Genomic DNA, 21078 nt, shown 5'->3' on the forward strand with positions numbered 1-21078 from the left:
AACCTGCCTTAAACATTAGATGGTGGTAAAACAAGTAAAAAGGTGAAAATCAACCTTTTCCAGAGATGTGAAAAGTCATATCAAATTGTCCAATTGGGGGCATAATACGGGCTTATAAATAACCAAAAATACACGAATAAGTGCATCAAAGTGTAGTAACAAATAATTGCCAAGGTTATAATTGCATAAATACAAGTGTGCATAATAAAACACACAAAAATGGTGAAGAAAATCTTTGGTAAACTGTTTGTTTGAAGCGGCTTCATCTGGGGGTATTCATTTATGGTAGCGGAGCTTGTACGTATAGTCTAAAGGCCTTGAATTTTTCTGTGTCTTTTGAGATATTGTTTTGTTGGTTAACCCTGTAAATTCTATTTATTTTTTGCTAGCTCCAACACTCAACCAGAAGAGGACACAGCAGTTTAACATAAGCCTTAATCCACCCAGCCCTACAGATGCACACCTTTCTGCTGTCTTGCTTCATCTCAACTGCAACGTGTTCTGTGCCTTCCCATTTTTGCGGAAAAAAAAAAAGCTGCTTAGTACTTACACAGATACAAACAAATGTATTTTATTGTAGAAGAGATATGTCACTTTAAAACTGAAAAGGAATACCTACTTGAAACAGAGCTGTACAAAAGCCAAAGGTCATGCCTCCTGATGACCTGGTGATACGGAGGGAATCAGGACAGTGGCCGCTAGCGCCTGTCAGTGGAGCGAATGTGGAATCATGTTCTGTATGCGCAAGACTCAATGTAGAATGAGTGGGGGGAAAAAAGACTGACTTTTGTATTTGTTTATGGAGAAAAAAAATCAATTTCACAAATGAAATATCTTTTATGTCGCTTAGAATATTGTAATTCACTATCCAGATGATTTATTTGTCCCAGAGTATATAAATATATATATATATGTAAAGAACAAAATGTTTACTGCCAATAACAACAAAAAATGCTTGACTACTTTTGTAAAATAATTTTTAAAAATTGTTAATAGGAAAGAGAATGTCACAATGAACACCTTGTATTTTATGTTTTCCTTGCTTTTATTTTGGCCTCTGCACAATGCTGTTTTACTGTTGAATAGATGCTTTCTGTTCTCAAGGACCTTGGTTAGGACACGTTATTTCAGGTTCTTTTTTAATATATGTTATCATTGGCTACCAACCGTATAAGAACCATTCTTTTTGCTTCCTTGATGCACACTGTAACGATTCCCATAATATAAGCATGGTTTTACATATCCCGCAGCTCCATGTTCTGCTTTGCATGACCCCATAGATTCATAACCTTTGTCTGTGTCTTTCATATACCGGTCTGTCCCCCCCCGGTCTACTTGGGTATACACTGCTCCTGTGTGACCACTTGTTTTCTGCATGTTTCTGAGTCAGATCTTGTACTTGTACCTATGTGTGCATTTTGAATAGGGCCGTATTTATTGTAGGACCTAGTAGGCTGATGTCTATTAGAAGGGGATGGAAGATGGATATTGTAGAATAGAAGCACAATGTGATACTTTTAAGAAGATACAAAAAATTCTACGAAAGTAAAAGTATTCCTATTGGATTGGCTTGGGCTTAAATCGCCAAAGTCTATGTATATAGGGGTGTAAATCCGGCCCTGTCCTTTTATGTAAAACCATTAACTCCTCCTCCGCCACAGTTCATGCAGTCAAATACACAACGCACAAGCTAAATAAAACTTCATAGTGTTGCCTTGTAGCAAATCATGCTTCTGAAACTTGGTTCTATCTGGCAACAAACAAGATGGAAGAAGGCTAAAGCAGCAATAATCGTAAACTTGTCCGATTCAGTGTCCGTTTCCCATCACGTTTACCTTGAATGTAGGCTTTAATTGGGGGCTGTTCTGACTACCGTGTCGGGAGTTGCGGGTTTTTTCATCATGTCGATGATTATTATGTTGTCTGCATTATAAAAAAAATGCTCTGGACTAACTGATGAATTCATCAACTCTGTGTTTCTAATGAAATATTGAATTGGCAGAATGTGTTTCTAACCAGATTGTGATGGGGGAAAATGATTTTCCGAATTAAGATGTACAAACTTTTTTTTCAAGGTATGATCACATTCATCAGCATGTGATGCTTTTTATGTTTATTGTGCTGTCTGGCAGGGAGAGGGTTAACTATGTGGAGTACTAAAGCTGAGATAGTATGTTTAATTCCTGTGTATACAACATGGGGTTAACTGCTTTGAACAATCCATGCCTATTAGTTTGGAATACCCAGAGTGAGGAAATCTGGTAGTAAGTGTTCAGTTTCCCTACAGCGCCTCCACAGGGAAACATAAGCATTACACAGTATATATTCAAAAGGGGGAACAGGACAGACCTATCAACCATTGTCAATTCTGGCTAAGCAATGAGATCCTGAAAAGAGGCCAACCCTCCAAAACCGTAAATATATGAAAATGTTCATTTTTTTATTTTTTTTAATTCAACAAACTCTTTAAAAGAAGACCTTAGACTGAAGGTACACGCTGTGGTGAGCTTTGAGAGGGGACGGTATTCAATCAGGGGTTCAATGATTTCCAAGTAGAGAATGCCTGTATCATGTACCACTCCGCCAGCCCTGCACAAGGCATATCACACTGTGCCAGTTTTGCCCAGAATGCAAGGAAGCAAATTACTTTATATTCTTTGCAATGGTGATTTTTTTTTTCACAATATTGCCCCCTTTATACTTTATCATCTGCCAGATCTTTGCCTAGATAGATGTGCGTCTTTCAGAACTCTTTGATTTGCCAAATGGATGTTTTTGGACATAGTCTCAACAATCAGGTTAGAAGAAAAAGTACATTCAGCTCTTGTCTTAAAAATAATTTTCCCCCATTTACCAGCTGCTAGCTCGGGCTGGGTTTGGTGGGTAAAATCAATATCAAACTCTCATGTCTTGTGTTGCCTAGAGGGGGCAGTACTCTGCATATCAAAGGATTACAGGGTTCCAAAGAATGTTCTGGTTTGCGTTCCCTACAAGTGCTACCTCTTGACCATAGGACTGTGTCTGCTGTCGCAACTCTCTTCTGTTGCAGAACCAGACACAGGCCATAGACGACAAGTATTGGTGCCATTTTAAGGAGAAAAACTGATACCGTTTTTAATTTTTTTTTTTAAAATTCGGAACAATCTCTTAATGTATTTAGAAGGTGGTAAGAGGATCTCTACTTTCCTTACTTAACCCCTTAATCTGATGAGTCAAATGTATTTCAGAATATAGAATGAGGAGTTATATAAAATATTAATTTTGACGATGGGTAATTTTATCCTGGTATAGATTGTACATGGGTGTCATTTTTTTTTTCTTTGAACATAAATGCATTGCCATAAGTACCTTTTACATGATGTGTACCAGAGTGATACTACTGAAGAGACGCTTCCGGAAGCTGAGGGTGTACAATTATCCCACACCTCCCCCAGTGGAGCCACAAAACCTACATGACTGGTGATGAATGAGTTAAGAGGACTAAAAGTGGTTCTGTATATTTGAAACTTCAGTAGCACTCCCACTGTAAAACTTCTTGCACAGAAACGAACTTGTATATAATCCCAGAATCCTTTGCACTTACTGTCACACTACTGTATCAGGAGGAGACGCTTGGGAAGAGGCCTTTACACGTTCCCTGCCTCTCCGAGACCTGCAGCAGATTGTATTGTTTGCTCCCATAAAGAATTCTATTCCATGATGAGTGTGTATATATGGATGTATACACAGCACCGTGTTTATATATACATATACACACAAACACATTATACAAAAATGGTATTGCAATAAAACTGGTTTTGAATACACAGAATATATATTTAAAAGAAAAGTGTCTGTTTCTTTATTTATTCGTCTCCTCCTTGATAGCAGGTAAAGTAAAGAATGGAGGGCAATAGATATTTTGGTATTTTCATTCAAAGTGGAGTGAAGAACTGTAGGAACTTGAGTATATAAAGACCAGGTTTCACTTGCCAATCAGAGCCTGTTGAGGAAAAAAAAAGAATTGAGCATGTTCAGCTGAGCGCGCATGGGTTTTCAATGGATAGAGAGGGCTGCACCAATACGCAGCATCACTGTCTTGACTTCCGGTTAGGAAGTAGACCACTATACACAATAGATGGTTGCCCCATTATGTAACAATGCTTGACTCTCTGTGTACAGGCACCTCTAGGACTTGTGTAAATGGATATATTACTGCTATGTACAACAATAACCTTGTACCCATACAGTGGCTCGCTGTTTGTACCTGTGTAAATCTGATTTTTTAACTATATGGAAAAAATTGAGGCACACTATTCTGGTAATATCACCCTAATATATTCCATAATAATGGAAGTACTGTATGGTAGTAACCAGCGTCATAATTTGACGCTCATGGGCCCCAATGCAAAAGCTCAAATGGGTCCCCCAATTATTGCAGGTTTTTAATAGCATTGGTCTTGTCATATAGGCCAAAGGGACTTTTTAGGCCCCTTAGGCTTCAGAGCATGGGTGCAACCACAGCACCTAGTCACACCCCTGGTAGTAACCACAGTGCCTATTGCCATGACTCAGTTTGCCTTTATACATGCTCTGTGTGCATGTCTTACATCTGCACCTCATACTGAATCTATATTTTTTCCAGAACAGTCTTTGGGTTTTACTCACCCAGTCTTCTGTTCAGTATGTTTGTTCCTGTTTCCTAGCAAAAACAGTGCTGTGCCAAAGTTTTAAGCAAGTTTGTAGACAATGCTGCAAAGTCAGAATGATTCCAAAATAGAAGTGTTAATAGTTGTTTTTTTCTTTTCAATTAGTAAAGTGCAAAAAGTGAACCAAAGAGAAATCTAAATTCAATTAACATTTGCTCTCATCGCTCTTTGTCTTCAAAACAGCATCATTTTTTTCTAGGTACACTTGCACCCTGTTTATAAAGGAATTCAGTAGGGAGGTTATTCCAAACATCTGAAAGAGCTAACCACAGATCTTCTGTGGATGTATAATTGTCCAAATCCTATCTCTTCATGTTATCCCAGACAGACTCACTGATGTTTAAATCAGGGCGCTTTGGGGGCCATATCATCATTTCAGGACTCATTGTTCTTTTTTTTTCACATTGATTATTTTTCCTAAAAGGAACCTGCCAAGATGAAAATGCAGTCCAATCTGCAGGCATCATGATATAGATCAGGGGGAGCTGAGTAGGTTCATATATAGTTTTGGGGAAAAAGGATTTAGCATTACCTGTGTTTAAATCATTTAAACCTTTAGAAGTTTTGGCTTAGTGGGCGGTCCTATCAGTGACTGACAGCTATCTCTGCATGCATACTTATGCAAAGAAAGCTGTCAGTCACTGATAGGACTGCTCATTGGACTGATAATCCCAGAAAGAGCAGAGAAATTAATTATTAAAACACAGGTAATGCTAAATCTTTTCTCACTAAACTATATATCAATCTGAACAGCTCCTCTTATCTATAACATAGTGCCTCCAGATTGTTCTCTGTTGTCATGGTGACTGGTTCCCTTTACTTGGCATTGGCTGTATGTTTAGAGTCGACTTGCAGAAAAAATTTGGAGCCAGTTGGGCACCATCCTTCCAGTATTGCATGTGGATAAGTATCTGACAGTATTTCTCAGCATTGAGGAAATCATTAATCTTGACCAAATCCCCAATTTCATTTGCTGAAATACAGCCTCAAACTTGCAAGGAAACTCCAGCAAACACTTGTCATTGTACTGCTCCCCAGCCCTTCATTGAATAAACTTCCTTCTGTTAAAGCCAAATATTTAAAATTTTAACTCTTCATTCCAGAGCACTTATTACCATTTTTCTGCACCCCTTTTTATGCTTTCATGCATAGTTAAATCACTTGGCCTTGTTTCCATGTCAAAGATTTTTCTTTTTGGGCGTAGATGAGCTTTATTGGTTGCTGCCAGTTCTGAACTGATGGCACTGCAGGACATCTTCCCATTATGAGCAGCATTAAGCATAATGTGTCTTTTATTTGCTGCACAACATTTCCTTGAACAATCCCTGCACCGCACCTAAAGTCCACAGTGGTACTCCTTTCTTGGTGCGTTTTCAAAATCTTGAAACTTCAGTGTGCTTTGAAATCTCTCCATCAGAGACTCCTGGCTGATAGAGAACAACTTCCTTGTGGTTTGTTGCTTAGTGTTGCCATGATATATATATTACCTGTAACATGAAACCATCTATAACCTCACATTTGTAGTAGTTTGGCTGTTCCTCACTTTGTTTTAGGCTATGTGCCCACGTAGTTTTTAGTTTGTGTGGATTTTGTTGAAAAATCCGCAGGACAAAAGTCCTGCGGTTTATCTGCGGATTAGCCTGCGGTTTCACACCTCATAATGATAAGGTGTGAAATCGCAGCGGAAACCGCACAAAGAATTGACATGCTGCGGATTGTAACCCACACCAAATCCACGCAGAAAAATCTGCAGCATGTGCACTGCGGTTTTTTTTTTCCATAGGAAATAAAGGTACTGTACAATGCAGCAGAATCTGCTGCGGACCCGCAGGGCCAAATCCGCTGCGGATGCGCAGCGTGTGCACATATCCTATGGCATTGTACTCTGCTGTTTCTGTTTCAGTTAATGACTGTGGTTTCAACCTACATATGAAAATTATCATTATCAATACTTTGGTATAATTGGTTACTCATATAACTGACTGACTATAAGTGCTCATGCACACGACTGTATTTTTGGTCCGAGTGCTGTTCATTAAAAAAACAGATTGCACTTGAACCAATGTTGAATGAGGTACTTTAGATGAACAATTTTTTTCACTGACTTTGTGGAAAAAAAAATTGACAGCATGCGCGATATTTCTGCAGAAATTGGATGAGACTCACCCATTCAAGTCTATGGCTGCAAGAAAAAATTCTAATGCTGTATGGAAACACAATGTAGCTACCAGATTTTTATGGAAACATTGCATTTCTGTTACATAGGAAACTAAATGGTCTTATAGATTATTAATAGCTGCTGCTTGAACGGATTGAATATGGATGATAAGTGAGAAAAAATCCTCCCACTTTTCTGGAAGAAACTGAACGATTTTGTATTCTCTTGTCTGAATGTATCCTTATCCTGACAAATCCATGACTGTGCAAGTGTACTTAGAAAAAATAATTCTGTTTTGAAGGCAAAGGGTAATCACACCAAATATTAATGTGATTTAGGTCTCTTTTGTATTCATTTACTGTGCATTTTGTTAAATGATAAACTATTAACACTCTTATTTTTTAAGCACTCTTTTTTTCCGCCAGCACTGCATAAAATTTTAGCATAGCACTGTATGTCACTTCATATTCTTATTATGGAAATCTTGAGGACTGAATTCCCTCTGTTATCACAGCATAAGCCTCCCAGTATTAAAATTCCAGTGGTTTGTGGATAATACTGAGAGGATGTGTTGTGATGAGTCCTTTATGGTTCTATTAGGCACCACAAAGTATTGTGGGACGTTCTGAGACGTTGTGCCTGCTCCAAATTAAATTGTAAAATTCAAATACGTGCACGGAAGATCTATGCTGATACATTGAGCATGAAAGCAGATATCTCTTTATTACATTATTTTGCCAGTCTTTATATATATAGGCTATTATTATTCATATGCTGTAATAATATATTTGGGTCAGCTTATCTCTAAATATGCACTGGCATTAGCATACATTCTTCTCATTGGCTAAAGGTAATACTTTCTACACCCAGTTGAAAAGTTAGGTGTGTTTCCTCTCCTTAGGTTTAGTTTCTCCAATTTTCCTATGTTGTCCGTTATAGTAAGACATTCCTAAGGGACCGCTGTTATCACACACACTCCATCTTGGAAAGCAGGAGAGAATATATGTGGAATATCCACAATAGAGTATAATAAATAATAGTAATCTTTATATAGCGCCAACATATTCCGCAGCGCTTTACAGTTTAACAGTTCCAAAGATAAGTCATAAGTAACAACATTAACAATACAATAATGAAAGCAAAATAAGACGACCCTGCTTGTGAGAGCTTACAATCTACAATGAGGTGGGGGAGATACAGAGTACAGGTGTGTATTTTCAATGATGGTCCAGCCATCTTGAGGAAGTGAGGGATGGATGGAGATAGTGAATGGGCTACTCATGCACACTTACACATAGAATGACTGTGATTAGTGAACGTGATAGGCTGCTCTGAACAAATATGTTTTGAAGGAGCGCCTGAAACTATGCAAATTGTGGATAGTCCTAATTTCTTGGGGTAGAGCATTCCAGAGGATTGGCGCAGCGCGGGAGAAGTCTTGGAGTCGGGAGTGGGAGGTACGGATTAGTGCAGAGGTTAGTCGAAAGTCGTTTGCAGAGCGCAGCGGTTGGTTAGGCCGATAGACAGAAATGAGGAAGGAGATGTAAGGGGGTGCTGCACTGTGGAGCGCTTTGTGGGTGAGAACAAGTACTTTGAATTGGATCCTATAATGAATGGGCAGCCAATGTAAGGACTGGCGAAGAGCGGATGTGTCCGAGTACCAATTAGCCAGATGGACGATCCTGGCCGCTGCAGTAAGTATGGACGGGAGAGGGGATAGTCGAGTAACGGGGAGGCCAATTATTAGAGCGTTGCAGTAATCCAGGCGGGAGTGGATCAATGCTACAGTGAGGGTTTTTGTTGTTTCCATGGTGAGATACGGGCGGATTCTAGAGATGTTCTTTAGGTGTGAGCGGGCAAGAGATTGTATATGGGATGTGAAGGAGAGATTGGTGTCAAACATAACACCCAGACAGCGTGCCTGCTGCCGGGGTGTTATTGTGCCACCCACGGAGAGGGAAATGTCCGATTTATGGAGGTTAGTAGATGGCGGGAGCAGAAGTTCAGTTTTTGAGAGGTTGAGTTTCAGATAGAGAGCGGACATGATGTTGGAGACTGCGGACAGACAGTCACTGGCATTCTTTAGTACAGCGGGGGTAAGGTCGGGGAATGACGTATATAGTTGTGTGTTATCAGCATAAAGATGGTACTGAAGGCGCGGTCAGAAAGATAGGAAGAGAACCAGGAGAGAGCGGTGTCCTTAATGCCTAGTGACTGGAGCCTAGAGAGTAGAAGATGGTGGTCAACAGTGTCGAAAGCTGCAGATAGGTCAAGAAGAATGAGCAGAGGGTGGTCACAGTTACGTTTTGCTGTCAGAAGGTCATTGGTCACTTTGAGTGCAGTTTCAGTCAAATGTAGGGGGCGGGAGCCGGATTGTGAAGGGTCTAGGAGGGAGTGGAGAGGTAATGGGTAAGGCGGGAGTGAACTAGGCGCTCCAAAAGTTTAGAGATGACTGGGAGATTGGAGACTGGTCTGTAGTTTGTGCAGGATGGGTCGAGAGCGGGTTTATTTAGTAATGAAGTAACAATGGCGTGTTTGAAGGAGGATGGGAAAATGCCCGAGGAGAGGGAGAGATTATAGATTGCAGTTAGGTGAGTTGTGACAACTGGAGAGAGAGACTGGAGGAGATGTGAGGGAATGGGGTCGGTAGTGCATGTGGTTGGACAAGAAGAAGAGAGGAGGCTGGAGACTTCTGTGATGGGATCAAATGTGGAAAGTGAGCCAGGGGAGATGCAGGAAGGGATGGGAGTTACAGCACTTGGTGGCTGGGAGAATATTTGGTGACGGATATTATCTATTTTTTCTGTAAAGTGGGAGGCCAGGTCATCAGCACAAATGTCTGTGATAGGGGCTTGTGCTTTTGGCCTGAGGAGGGAGTGAAAAGTGTCAAAAAGTTTCTTGGGGTTGTTGGCTAGTGAGGAGATCAGGGTGGTGAAGTATGTCTGTCTGTTTGGCAAGGTGAAGGGCAGTGTTTAGGTTCTTAACATAAATTTGAAGTGGATGAAGTCTTCTAGTGTGCAGGTTTTTCTCCATAGGCGTTCAGCACTCCTAGAGCATCGCTGGAGAAGTTGAGTTTGCGATGTGAGCCAGGGCAGTTTTACTCTGTGCTTGGAGGTTCTGAGGGTGAGAGGAGCTATTTGGTCAAGGGTGCTTCTAAGAGTGTCGTTGTATTGATGAACAGCAAGATCAGGACAGGAAAGAGGAGATTGGGGACAGTGATGAGTGGAGGGAGTCTGAAAGTGTCTGAGGGTTAATGGCTTGTAGATTTCTGACTGTTTGGTAGGGTGGGCGAGGATGTTGTGGTCAGAGAGTGGAAGCGGTGAGTTATTTAAGTGGGAGATTGAACAGAGCCGGACAAAGACCAGATCAAGGGTGTTACCGTCCTTGTGTGTCTCAGAGGTTGAAAACTGCAAGAGGCCTAGAGAGGTGGTTAGTGATAGAAGCTGGGATACAGATGTTAAAGTAGGGCTGTTAATGGGGATGTTGAAGTCTCCCAGGATAAGAGTTTGTAGTTCTGAGGACATGAATTGTGGCAGCCAGGCTGAAAAGTGGTCAAGGAAGTGGGTGGCTGAGCCTGGGGGCCGGTATATGACAGCTACTCTGAGGGAGAGGGGACGGAAGAGCCTGATGGTGTGGACCTCAAAAGAAGGGAATGAGAGTGATGGCTCTGGGGGGGATGACCTGGAAAGTGGATAGTGGGGACAGGAGTGTGCCGACTCCGCCACCATGTCTGTTTGTGGGTCTCGGGGAATGAGAAAATTGTAAGCCACCATAGGAAATGACAGCAGGAGAGACCGTGTCAGAATCCTGAATCCTGGTTTTCTGTGAGGGCCAACAGATTAACAGAGTTGTTAAAGTAGTTGTGCAGGAAAGAAGCTTGTTACATGCAGACCGTGGATTCCAGAGAGCACAATTAAAAGGAGATGAAGTGCAAGTAATATTAGTAAGATTATTATGGTTTCGATATGATGTAGGGTAGGGGTTGGGGGAGATGTCACCTGAAATCCGTAGGAGTAGGAAGATAAAGAGCAAATAGTTGTTGGAATTGTAAGTAGTTTTTTTGTGCAATGTATTTGGGCAAGATGCGCTGAGGTTTCTCAGGAAGGTGAGGCGTGCATGGGAGCTGTGCATGAGAGAGGGAAGTATAGAGGGGCTGATGTGTATGAGTCGTGATAGAGGAGGGATGGGGTGGTGTATGTGGATGGCAAGGGAGCACAGGAGGATAGAAGTAAAGCACATGGTTAAAGGGGAGAGAAAAGTGTGAGTTACCTGATTCCCGCCCTGATTAACTGCCATGAATAACTGCCGTTTTGCTTGATGCTTTGCTTATGGGATGCTTGCGTTCTGCACCCCACCCCACACTGCATGCTTCCCCTTAGGGACTACTAAATATACAGGCCACACTACAGGGTCAGGAGAGAGGGATTGTGGGAGCTGGTTTGGGATAATTTGGCAGCTGGGGCCAGCACACCAGGGGGTGGTTAGATGATCAAAGGCATGAGACCAGGCTGCATCTATTTGCTATAACACCTTCCACCTGATAAGATCTAGAGATGCCCCAGTCACGGATATAAAGCAGGAAGTATTAAATACAGTGCAACAAATGAATTATATCAAAGTTTTAGCAGGCACATTAAAATATGTCGCACAATGGTAAAGCAGCAAAAGACAGCAAGCAGAAGTATGGACTTGTACCATTTGGATATATTGCAGCAGGAATGCCAGCCAGCAGAGGTGGGGAGTTGAACCATTCAGGCTGCTTGCTATAACAGTGAATGGAGTGAAATGGAGTAGAGAAAAGAGTAGGAATTCTGGTGTCTCTGTTTTTCTGTTGCATATTAATGGAGCTTGTGCATTTGGACCTTTATCAGGAATTTAACAATAACACAGATAAGTCTCCATTTCCACCCAACTACCACAAGTCAGCCCTATCTACCCTCTGATTCAGGAGGGCATGGCCTCATACCAAGTTAATGATGATTGTGGAGCTGCAGTACGAGGAACTTAAGTGCTTTAGGTTAACGCTACCCGTTAAACTATGGAAACAAGTATACCGTATTTTTTGCTTTATAAGATGCTCCGGATTATAAGACGCACCACAAATTTTGAGGAGAAAAATATGAAAAAAATATTAATGAAATAGTGGTGCCTCTTATAATCCTTGCATCTTATTGCTTACCGGGGTTGGTGCCTGCGGTGTAGCGGGGTCCCAGGCTCGCTGCTGGAGGAGGCAGGCGTGGAGTGATGCTGCAGGCCGTATTCAGGGATGGGGGGGGCTCCGATGTGTGCCGTTGCTGCTGCCGGGTTTCTCCGCTTGTCTGGCGGTTGCTGGCCGGTGCTGCGGGTGTCTCCGGTGCCCAGCGGTGCGGCGTTGTGTGCCCGTCGATGCCCGGGGCTCTGCCGACATTGTGCAACAGGCCAGAGCCCCGGCATGTCCTCGGTTCCCTGTGTGTGCGCGCTGTGGTGCCGGTTAAAAAAATGGCTGCCGGCACGTGCGCAGATGAGATCTCGGGACCCAGTTCTCGAGAGATGAGATCTGAAATCTCATCTCTCGAGAGCTGGGTCCCGAGATCCCATCTGCGCACGCGCGGCAACATTTTTTTTACCGGCACCACCGCGCGCACACAGGAAACCCAGGGAAAATGGCTGCCGGTGCGTGCACAGATGGGATCTCGGGACCCAGCTCTTGAGAGATGAGATTTCAGATCTCATCTCTCGAGAACTGGGTCCCGAGATCCCATCTGCGCACATGCCGGCGGCCATTTTTTTACCGGCACACAGAACCGAGGAAATGCCGGGGTTCTGGCCTGTCACACAATGTCGACAGAGCCCCGGGCATCAACGGGCACACAACGCGACACCAGAGACACCCGCAGCACCGGCCAGCAACCGCCGGACGCCCCTGATCACAGCCTAGGTAAGGCATGTCCGCTTTGTAAGACGCACCCCCGTTTTCCCCCCAAATTTGGGGGAAAAAAGTGCGTCTTACAAAGCGGAAAATACGGTAATTCCCTAGATAGGGGCTAACTCCATCAATTTTTACGTTTTTAGGGTTTATGGGAGAAAATACAATTGCCGGAGCAGCTTACACTCTGAAGTATTTTCTCCTTCTGTAACAGGAAATAACTGAATTAAGCAGGAGAACACAATAGTGTTTGTCTAGTTGCTTATAGGTTATGGGCACCAGGAATGAGTCTTTGGAAGTATTAAGTTGCGGGGTCTCAGTCTCATTTCGAATTGGTTGGTCCGTGATTATCCTTAAAATAAGTGTCCTAATCGGTCAGTGTCCTCTGGGATATTTATGTCCATCACATATATAGTTTTGAGTCCATAACAGGGATTCTCTATCATCAGTTATAGAGGAAGACAGTTGTCAGACTTACAAGTAAGATAGGACCCTGCTCTACAACATTTGTACACATATTCTTGTTGTAACAGAGTCATAATAAGGAGGCTTCTACCCTCACTGTCTGTCTTCTCTTGAGCTACGGAAGGTTTGAAGGCTAAGTTTTCCACTCCGGCCTTCTACAGACACGGTGTGTGTTCACATCATTCGGTGGCTTTCTTGGGTCAGATGTCTTCTTGCAGTGGATCCACTTGGGCTTTCACTCCAGCTTCATAGCCGTCTCCGTTGCCAGAAGAACTTGGAAGGACCCGTCAAATCGAGGCTCAAGGGCTCTCATGATGTGTCTTTTGTCTCTGGGCAGCAAGGGGTGGCTTCCTTCCACAGAGTATGGATCTGAAAGAGAATAGTAAACTCAAGAGTATATGTTAGACAAGCATTTTGTTAGTGCAATAACTTAAGACAGCCTATAATGTTGTATCTGGAGCTGTTGTGGAAAATACAAGGCTAGCCTAAGGGCTGACCCAAATAGCACCTCTTATGGGCTGAGGCCTGTCTTTTTGTTGGGAGCATACCTGATTGAGAAGAGTGCAAGGTGCAAGAATTCTGGCCATGGGCTGCCCGTTTCAGCCATGGCTTTCTGGAGTTTCAGTTTCAGAATCCCATTCAGACTCTTTACTGCTGCTTTGTGAATGGTACACAGCATGAAAGGCCATTCCACTCCCAGGGCAGACATTATTTACTACATTACTTCTCTATTAAAGTGGGTGCCTCTGCCATTCTCTATAGTTTTGGACACATCGTATCTGCAGATGACTTCTGAGATTAGTCTTTTCGCTGTACCCTTGCCGGTGGCTTTATACACACAGGGTACACTTCTGTCCATCCTGAGAAGAGGTCGACAAGTACATCCTTAGGAAGTTGAATGTAGTTTTTCTGAAGATGCTGGAATGGGTGCAGATGTCTTGTGCATCTCAGGCATCTTGGTGATGCATCCCACGCTGTTGAGCTCACAGGTCAGACAGGTTTGAATGTGTTTGGCTGCAACAACACTGAACCCAGAAGCATACCAATAATGGTGGGGGAGGCTGTCATGGCAGTCTTTGATTGTTGGGTATTGCTGTGGGAGACAAGCTATCATGGGATACATAACTTGGGGAAGGCAAACTTTGGCCCCGATGTGCCACAGTCCTTCTGGTGACTGCACAGCTCCCTTCTATTGTCATGTGGGGAATTCTTCAACACCAGCCTGTTGTAGCTTCTGGAGAAGGTTGTAGATCACAGGTGGGTCTGTAGCGTAGGCCACTTGTGCACCTGCCACCCAAATTTCTCAGATAAAAGTAGGGTCTTTTTCAGGCGTTGGACGGATTTATCATTTTTGATAGACTTGCTTGCCTCTGCGAGGAAAGATCGAGCTCTCCATATAAGTCCATAGTCATGAAAGCATAGCGGCTGTCTGTATAAATGGTGGCAGTTTAGTCTATAGCATGACCTCAGGCTTCTTCTAGAACATGGAGTTTGGCTTCCTGGACGGACATGTGTGGCCGCAGCTGTTCTGTTTTTATTGTTTCATGGAGGGAAACAACAGCATATCCAGTGCAGAACTGGCTATCCACACCATACAAAAAGAGCTCATGGTCTGGGTTATCTGGTGTGACATTGGTAACATGGCTGACTGGGAGGCTAACCAGTTTTTTCACATACTGCTTTCCCCAATCTAGTGAAGTATCAATTACGATTGGGGCTCCTATTGCCCTGTAACAAGGGGGTTTAAGGTGTGTACTGCTTCTGCTGACATCAGGTCCCCTAAATCTCACAAACAGGAGAAAGCCTTTGTCATTTTTGTCAATCTCTCTAACAAATGGCATGGGAAACAGTTCAGGGTCTGGCATTCTACTCATCCTAGCCAGCATTTCACTAGGATTCCAGGGACGCCACACACCCTACTGGGGCTCTACAGTATCGGGTCCGCTAGACTGGGGTGTGAGATCTGGTGGTAGCAATCTGGGTGAGTGCTGTGGGCAAGCAGCAGGGGTTGAAGTGAGCTGTGCACCATGACTGAGTAATTGTCCTAGTGAATCTCAGATGGCAGCAAAAGACTGATGTCGAACTGCTGCATCCATTTGGGTTGTGTCAAGGGAGGAACTGGAAGGAACGACAGGTCCTGAAGGGGCGTGGGTCCCATCCAGTGCAGGCATGATATTCATTGGATGTATGGCTGAGACTTATGGCAGCGTAGCACTTGGGACACTGGTTAAGGGGGGGGGCCACACTATGCAAATGGATTGTGGGGTGATAACATAGGATACAATCCTGTTTTTGGAGTTGCAGGTTTAATGATTCCTATGTGTCAACAGGGGGCACCACATACACAACAGGTGTCCACCCATTCTGGGTTCTAATTCCTATATACACAACATGTCCATTCTTCAGGGACAATGTTAGGGAATGGAGACAAACTGAGAGCGACACGGGGATCAGCGCCATATTTGTTACATACTTTCACATACAAAAACATATCACTGTTTTTCTTCCTTTAACTTGCCTCTAGTTATACCTTTAGAGTTTTTTTTCCACTATACTCAGCCTGATCTAATAAGCCAGCATCATTTAAACAACTTGTTTGTTCCTTCAATACACTTCCAGAAACCTTCATCAAAGCTGTCACCCGATGGACAGCCAGACAATGAACAAAACCTATGCATTTTCTGCACAAATTTCTTTTCTTTCTGTTTCACCAATTTTAACAGTACTTCTACCATTCTCTATCTGCCCCTTAATGATCAGATTAACCCATCTTCTGTTTCTTTAAAACCAGGAAAACAGGACTAGAAAGGCAAATCTGCGGGGACTCTTACCATACTCACTATTTTTTCCTTCTGTCACTCATTGCCTGACTTATTTTTAATCAGATAAAACCATCAGCCCCTACGTCTAGGAGCCAGAACCCTATGGGTTTCCTTAACAGTAAAAGAGGCTACTGCTGACTATCACCAACGTCGGTTCTACCAGGTACAGTCACCTAATAGTTACAATTCAACCCCACATACATATGGCCAGTGAAATGCCCAATATGCACTCCCCATACAACACAGGAACTCAACACAGTACACAAGGTCTCATCACAGTTCTTTGTCTAACAATAATGGATCCACTTATTATGAACAGATCACGTGACCTGTGGACCCATTTACCCAAACACACCAGGCCATAAGAGAAAGACAAACTCAGGTAGTGTAAGAATAAAATTTATTATCTATTTCTGCAGCTTTGATTTGTCAGTCTGTCTAGGCAGCAACAAACCGTTTAGATCAATCGGTCTTCTGACCTTGCGGGTCCATGTTTGGATGCCAGGTTTCGTTGTCGCCACATAATGTGGGACGTTCTGAGACTATGTACCAGCTTCAAATTAAATTGTAAAATTCAAATACGTGCACGGAAGAGCTACGCTGATACATTGAGCATCAAAACAGATCTCTCTTTATGACATCATTCGGTCAGTCTTTACATAGGTTATTAGTATTCATTCATTCTAACAATATAATTGGCTCAGCTTATCTCTAAATATGTGCTGCCATTAGCAAACATAATTCTCATTTACTAAAGGTAATACTGTCTACACCCACCTGAAAAGTTAGGTGTGTTTCCTCTCCTTAGGTTTCTCCAACTTTTCTATGTTTTCTCTAAGTTTATTAGACATTCCTAAGGGCCCTCTGCTATCTTACACACATACTGGCTTAAACTCCATCTTGGAAAGCAGGAGAGAATATATGCAGAATATCCACAATAGAGTCATAATAGATATAAATCCTGCTCTCATAATTGCAACTATACATACGTATTGCAAGACAAAAATGCAATTAATGATCTCATAATACAGAGTAGAGTTGAGCGATACCGTCCGATACTTCAAAGTATCGGATCGGAATGGATCGGCCGATCTTTAAAAAAAGTATCGGTATCGCCGATTCCGATACCGGAAGTCCCATTCAAGTCTATGGGACTTCCGGTATCGGAATAAGAAAAACCCTGTTTTTGCCTTGTACAGCCTCTCTGGGGTCTGTACGGGCCTTTCGGGGGGCTGTGCCGGCCTGCCAGGGGGTCTGTGCAGGCTCCGGTGGTCTGTGCCGGCCTGCCGGTGGGCTGTGCCGGCCTGCCGGGGGGCTGTGCCGGCTCTGGGGGGCTGTGCCGGCCTGCCGGGGGGCTGTGCCGGCCCGGGGGGCTGTGCCGGCCTGCCGGTGGTCTGTGCAGGCTTCGGGGGTCTGTGCAGGCATCGTCCGATGGGACTACAAGTCCCATCGGGCGATGCCTGCTACCATGACAGTGATTGACACATTAGCCAATGATGGGACAGTAGTAGTCCCATCATCCGGCTAATGTGTTGAATGTAAAAAAAAAAAAAAAAAAATTACATGCTACATACATGCTACATACATACAACATGCATACTACATACATGCTACATTCATACTACATACTACATACATGCTACATTCATACTACATAAATACTACATGCAACATACATACTACATATATACTACATACATACTACATGCATGCTACATACATACTGCATGCTACATACATACTACATGCTACATACATACCACATATATACTACATACATACTACATGCATGCTACATACTACATGCATGCTACATACATACCACATACATACTACATACATACTACATGCATGCTACATGCTACATACTACATATATACTACATGCATGCTACATACATACTACATGCTACACACATACCACATACATACTACATGCATGCTACATACATACCACATACATACTACATACATACTACATACATACTACATGCTACATACTACATATATACTACATGCATGCTACATACATACTACATGCTACATACATACCACATACATACTACATGCATGCTACATACATACTACATGCATGCTACATACATACTACATGCTACATACTACATATATACTACATGCATGCTACATACATACTACATGCTACATACATACTACATATATACTACATGCATGCTACATACATACTACATGCTACATACATACTACATATATACTACATGCATGCTACATACATACTACATGCTACATACATACTACATATATACTACATGCATGCTACATACATACTACATGCTACATACATACTACATATATACTACATGCATGCTACATACTTCATGCTACATACATACTACATATATACTACATGCATGCTACATACATACTACATACATACTACATGCATGCTACATACATACTACATGCTACATACATACCACATACATACTACATATATACTACATGCATGCTACATACATACTGCATGCTACATGCATGCTACATACATACTACATACATACTACATGCTACATACATACCACATATATACTACATACATACAATACATTCATACAATACATACATAGACATACAGTACATATAACATAGAGTAACATACTTACCAATACTTGTCACATTGTTCCCCGAAGCCATTGTCTTTTCCGGAATAAATATTAACATAACAAACCACAAAAATACTCACCCACGATCCGAAGCAGTCCACGAGTGTGTCCCACGACGATCTTGGGTAGAGAACTGCAGCATCAGATGATGCTGCCGTTCTCTACGGGCTGCAGGAATCCAATGACGGAAGGTAGGTATCCTTCCGCACTGTATTCCTCCGCCACTTAAAAAAAAAAAAAAAGTCCCTAGTCTCACTTTATGCCATTGCTGTGTGGGAATTTCCCACGCAGCAATGGCATAAAGTGAGACTAGGGACTTTTTTTTTTTAAGTGGCGGAGGAATACAGTGCGGAAGGATACCTACCTTCCGTCATTGGATTCCTGCAGCCCGTAGAGAATGGCAGCATCATCTGATGCTGCAGTTCTCTACCCAAGATCGTCGTGGGACACACTCGTGGACTGCTTCGGATCGTGGGTGAGTATTTTTGTGGTTTGTTATGTTAATATTTATTCCGGAAAAGACAATGGCTTCGGGGAACAATGTGACAAGTATTGGTAAGTATGGTACTCTATGTTATATGTACTGTATGTCTATGTATGTATTGTATGAATGTATTGTATGTATGCAGTATATATGTGGTATGTATGTAGCATGTAGTATGTATGTAGCATGCATGTAGCATGCAGTATGTATGTAGCATGCATGTAGTATATATGTAGTATGTATGTAGCATGCATGTAGTATATATGTAGTATGTATGTAGCATGTAGCATGCTAGTAGTATGTATGTAGTATGTATGTAGCATGTAGCATGTATGTAGTATATATGTGGTATGTATGTAGCATGTAGTATGTATGTAGTATGTATGTAGTATGCATGTAGCATGCAGTATGTATGTAGCATGCATGTAGTATATACGTAGTATGTATGTAGCATGCATGTAGTATATATGTAGTATGTATGTAGCATGTAGCATGTATGTAGTATATATGTAGTATGTATGTAGCATGTAGTATGTATGTAGCATGTATGTAGTATGTATGTAGCATGCATGTAGCATGCATGTAGTATGTATGTAGCATGCAGTATGTAGCATGTATGTAGTATGTATGTAGTATATATGTAGTATGTATGTAGCATGTAGTATGTATGTAGCATGTAGCATGTAGTATGTATGTAGTATGTATGTAGTATATATGTAGTATGTATGTAGCATGTAGTATGTATGTAGCATGCATGTAGTATGTATGTAGCATGTAGCATGCATGTAGTATATATGTAGTATGTATGTAGCATGTAGTATGTATGTAGCATGCATGTAGCATGCATGTAGTATGTATGTAGTATGTATGTAGTATTTATTTTTTTTTTATTTTTTTTTTTTAACATTTAACACATTAGCCGGATGATGGGACTACTACTGTCCCATCATTGGCTAATGTGTCAATCACTGTCATGGTAGCAGGCATCGCCAGATGGGACTTGTAGTCCCATCGGACGATGCTTGCACAGACCCCCGGACATCAGCACAGCCCCCCGGCAGGCCGGCACAGCCCCCCGGCAGGCCGGTACAGACCCCCACAGGGTGCACAGACCACCGGCAGGCCGGCACAGCCCCCCGGCAGGCCGGTACAGACCCCGGGCAGTCCACACAGCCCCCGGCAGGCCGGCAGAGACCCCCGGAAGGCCCGAAATGACGGCGCATCATGATGCGCACACACCGCGCATCATGATGACGTCAGGCTGTCAATCAACTTTGAACTTTCGATTCCGATGCCGAATTCCGATATTGAAAAAATATCGGAAGTCGGTATCGGAATTCCGATACAGCAAGTATCGGCCGATACCCGATACTTGCGGTATCGGAATGCTCAACACTAATACAGAGTTCATACACATGATGATGTCACAGAACAGAAATATTGTACATTAATGTCACTACTGATATGGATTTTGTTGCTTAAGTAATATATACACTACCGTTCAAAAGTTTAGGGTCACTTAGAAAAGGTCCTTATTTTTGAAAGAAAAGCACAGTTTTTTCCAATGAAGCTAACATTAAATGATTCAGAAATACACTCTATACATTGTTAATGTGGTAAATGACTATTCTAGCTACAAACGTCTGCTTTGTAATGCAATATCTTCATACAGTCATATGTTAAAGTTTGGGCACCCCTATTAATGTTAACCTTTTTTCTTTATAACAATTTTGTTTTTTGCAACAGCTATTTCAGTTTTATATATCTAATAACTGATGGACTCAGTTATATTTCTGGATTCAAATGAGGTTTATTGTACTAACAGAAAATGTGCAATCTGCATTTTAACAAAATTTGACCAGTGCAAAAGTATGGGCACCTCAACATAAAAGTGACATTAATATTTTGTAGATCC

General features: G+C 42.2%; 1 protein-coding gene across 5 annotated transcripts in view; it reads left to right on the forward strand.

Moving 5' to 3' along the window:
• LOC141096188 (beta-crystallin B3-like) overlaps positions 1 to 21078 on the forward strand; it is a 368074-nt gene that overhangs the window by 273085 nt on the left and 73911 nt on the right. For 2 of the 5 annotated variants that reach the window (XM_073582651.1, XM_073582653.1), the window contains one exon: positions 390 to 3829. The exons of the other annotated variants lie outside the window; for them this stretch is intronic. The gene's annotated coding sequence lies outside the window, so the exon portion shown is untranslated. Of the gene's footprint in view, positions 1 to 389; positions 3830 to 21078 lie in introns of those variants that run through there. 5 annotated transcript variants of the gene reach the window in all.

The sequence above is a fragment of the Dendrobates tinctorius genome, unplaced genomic scaffold, assembly GCF_039654945.1.
Source record: "Dendrobates tinctorius isolate UK_male_01 unplaced genomic scaffold, ASM3965494v1 ptg000073l, whole genome shotgun sequence".
Taxonomy (NCBI): Eukaryota; Metazoa; Chordata; class Amphibia; order Anura; family Dendrobatidae; genus Dendrobates; species Dendrobates tinctorius.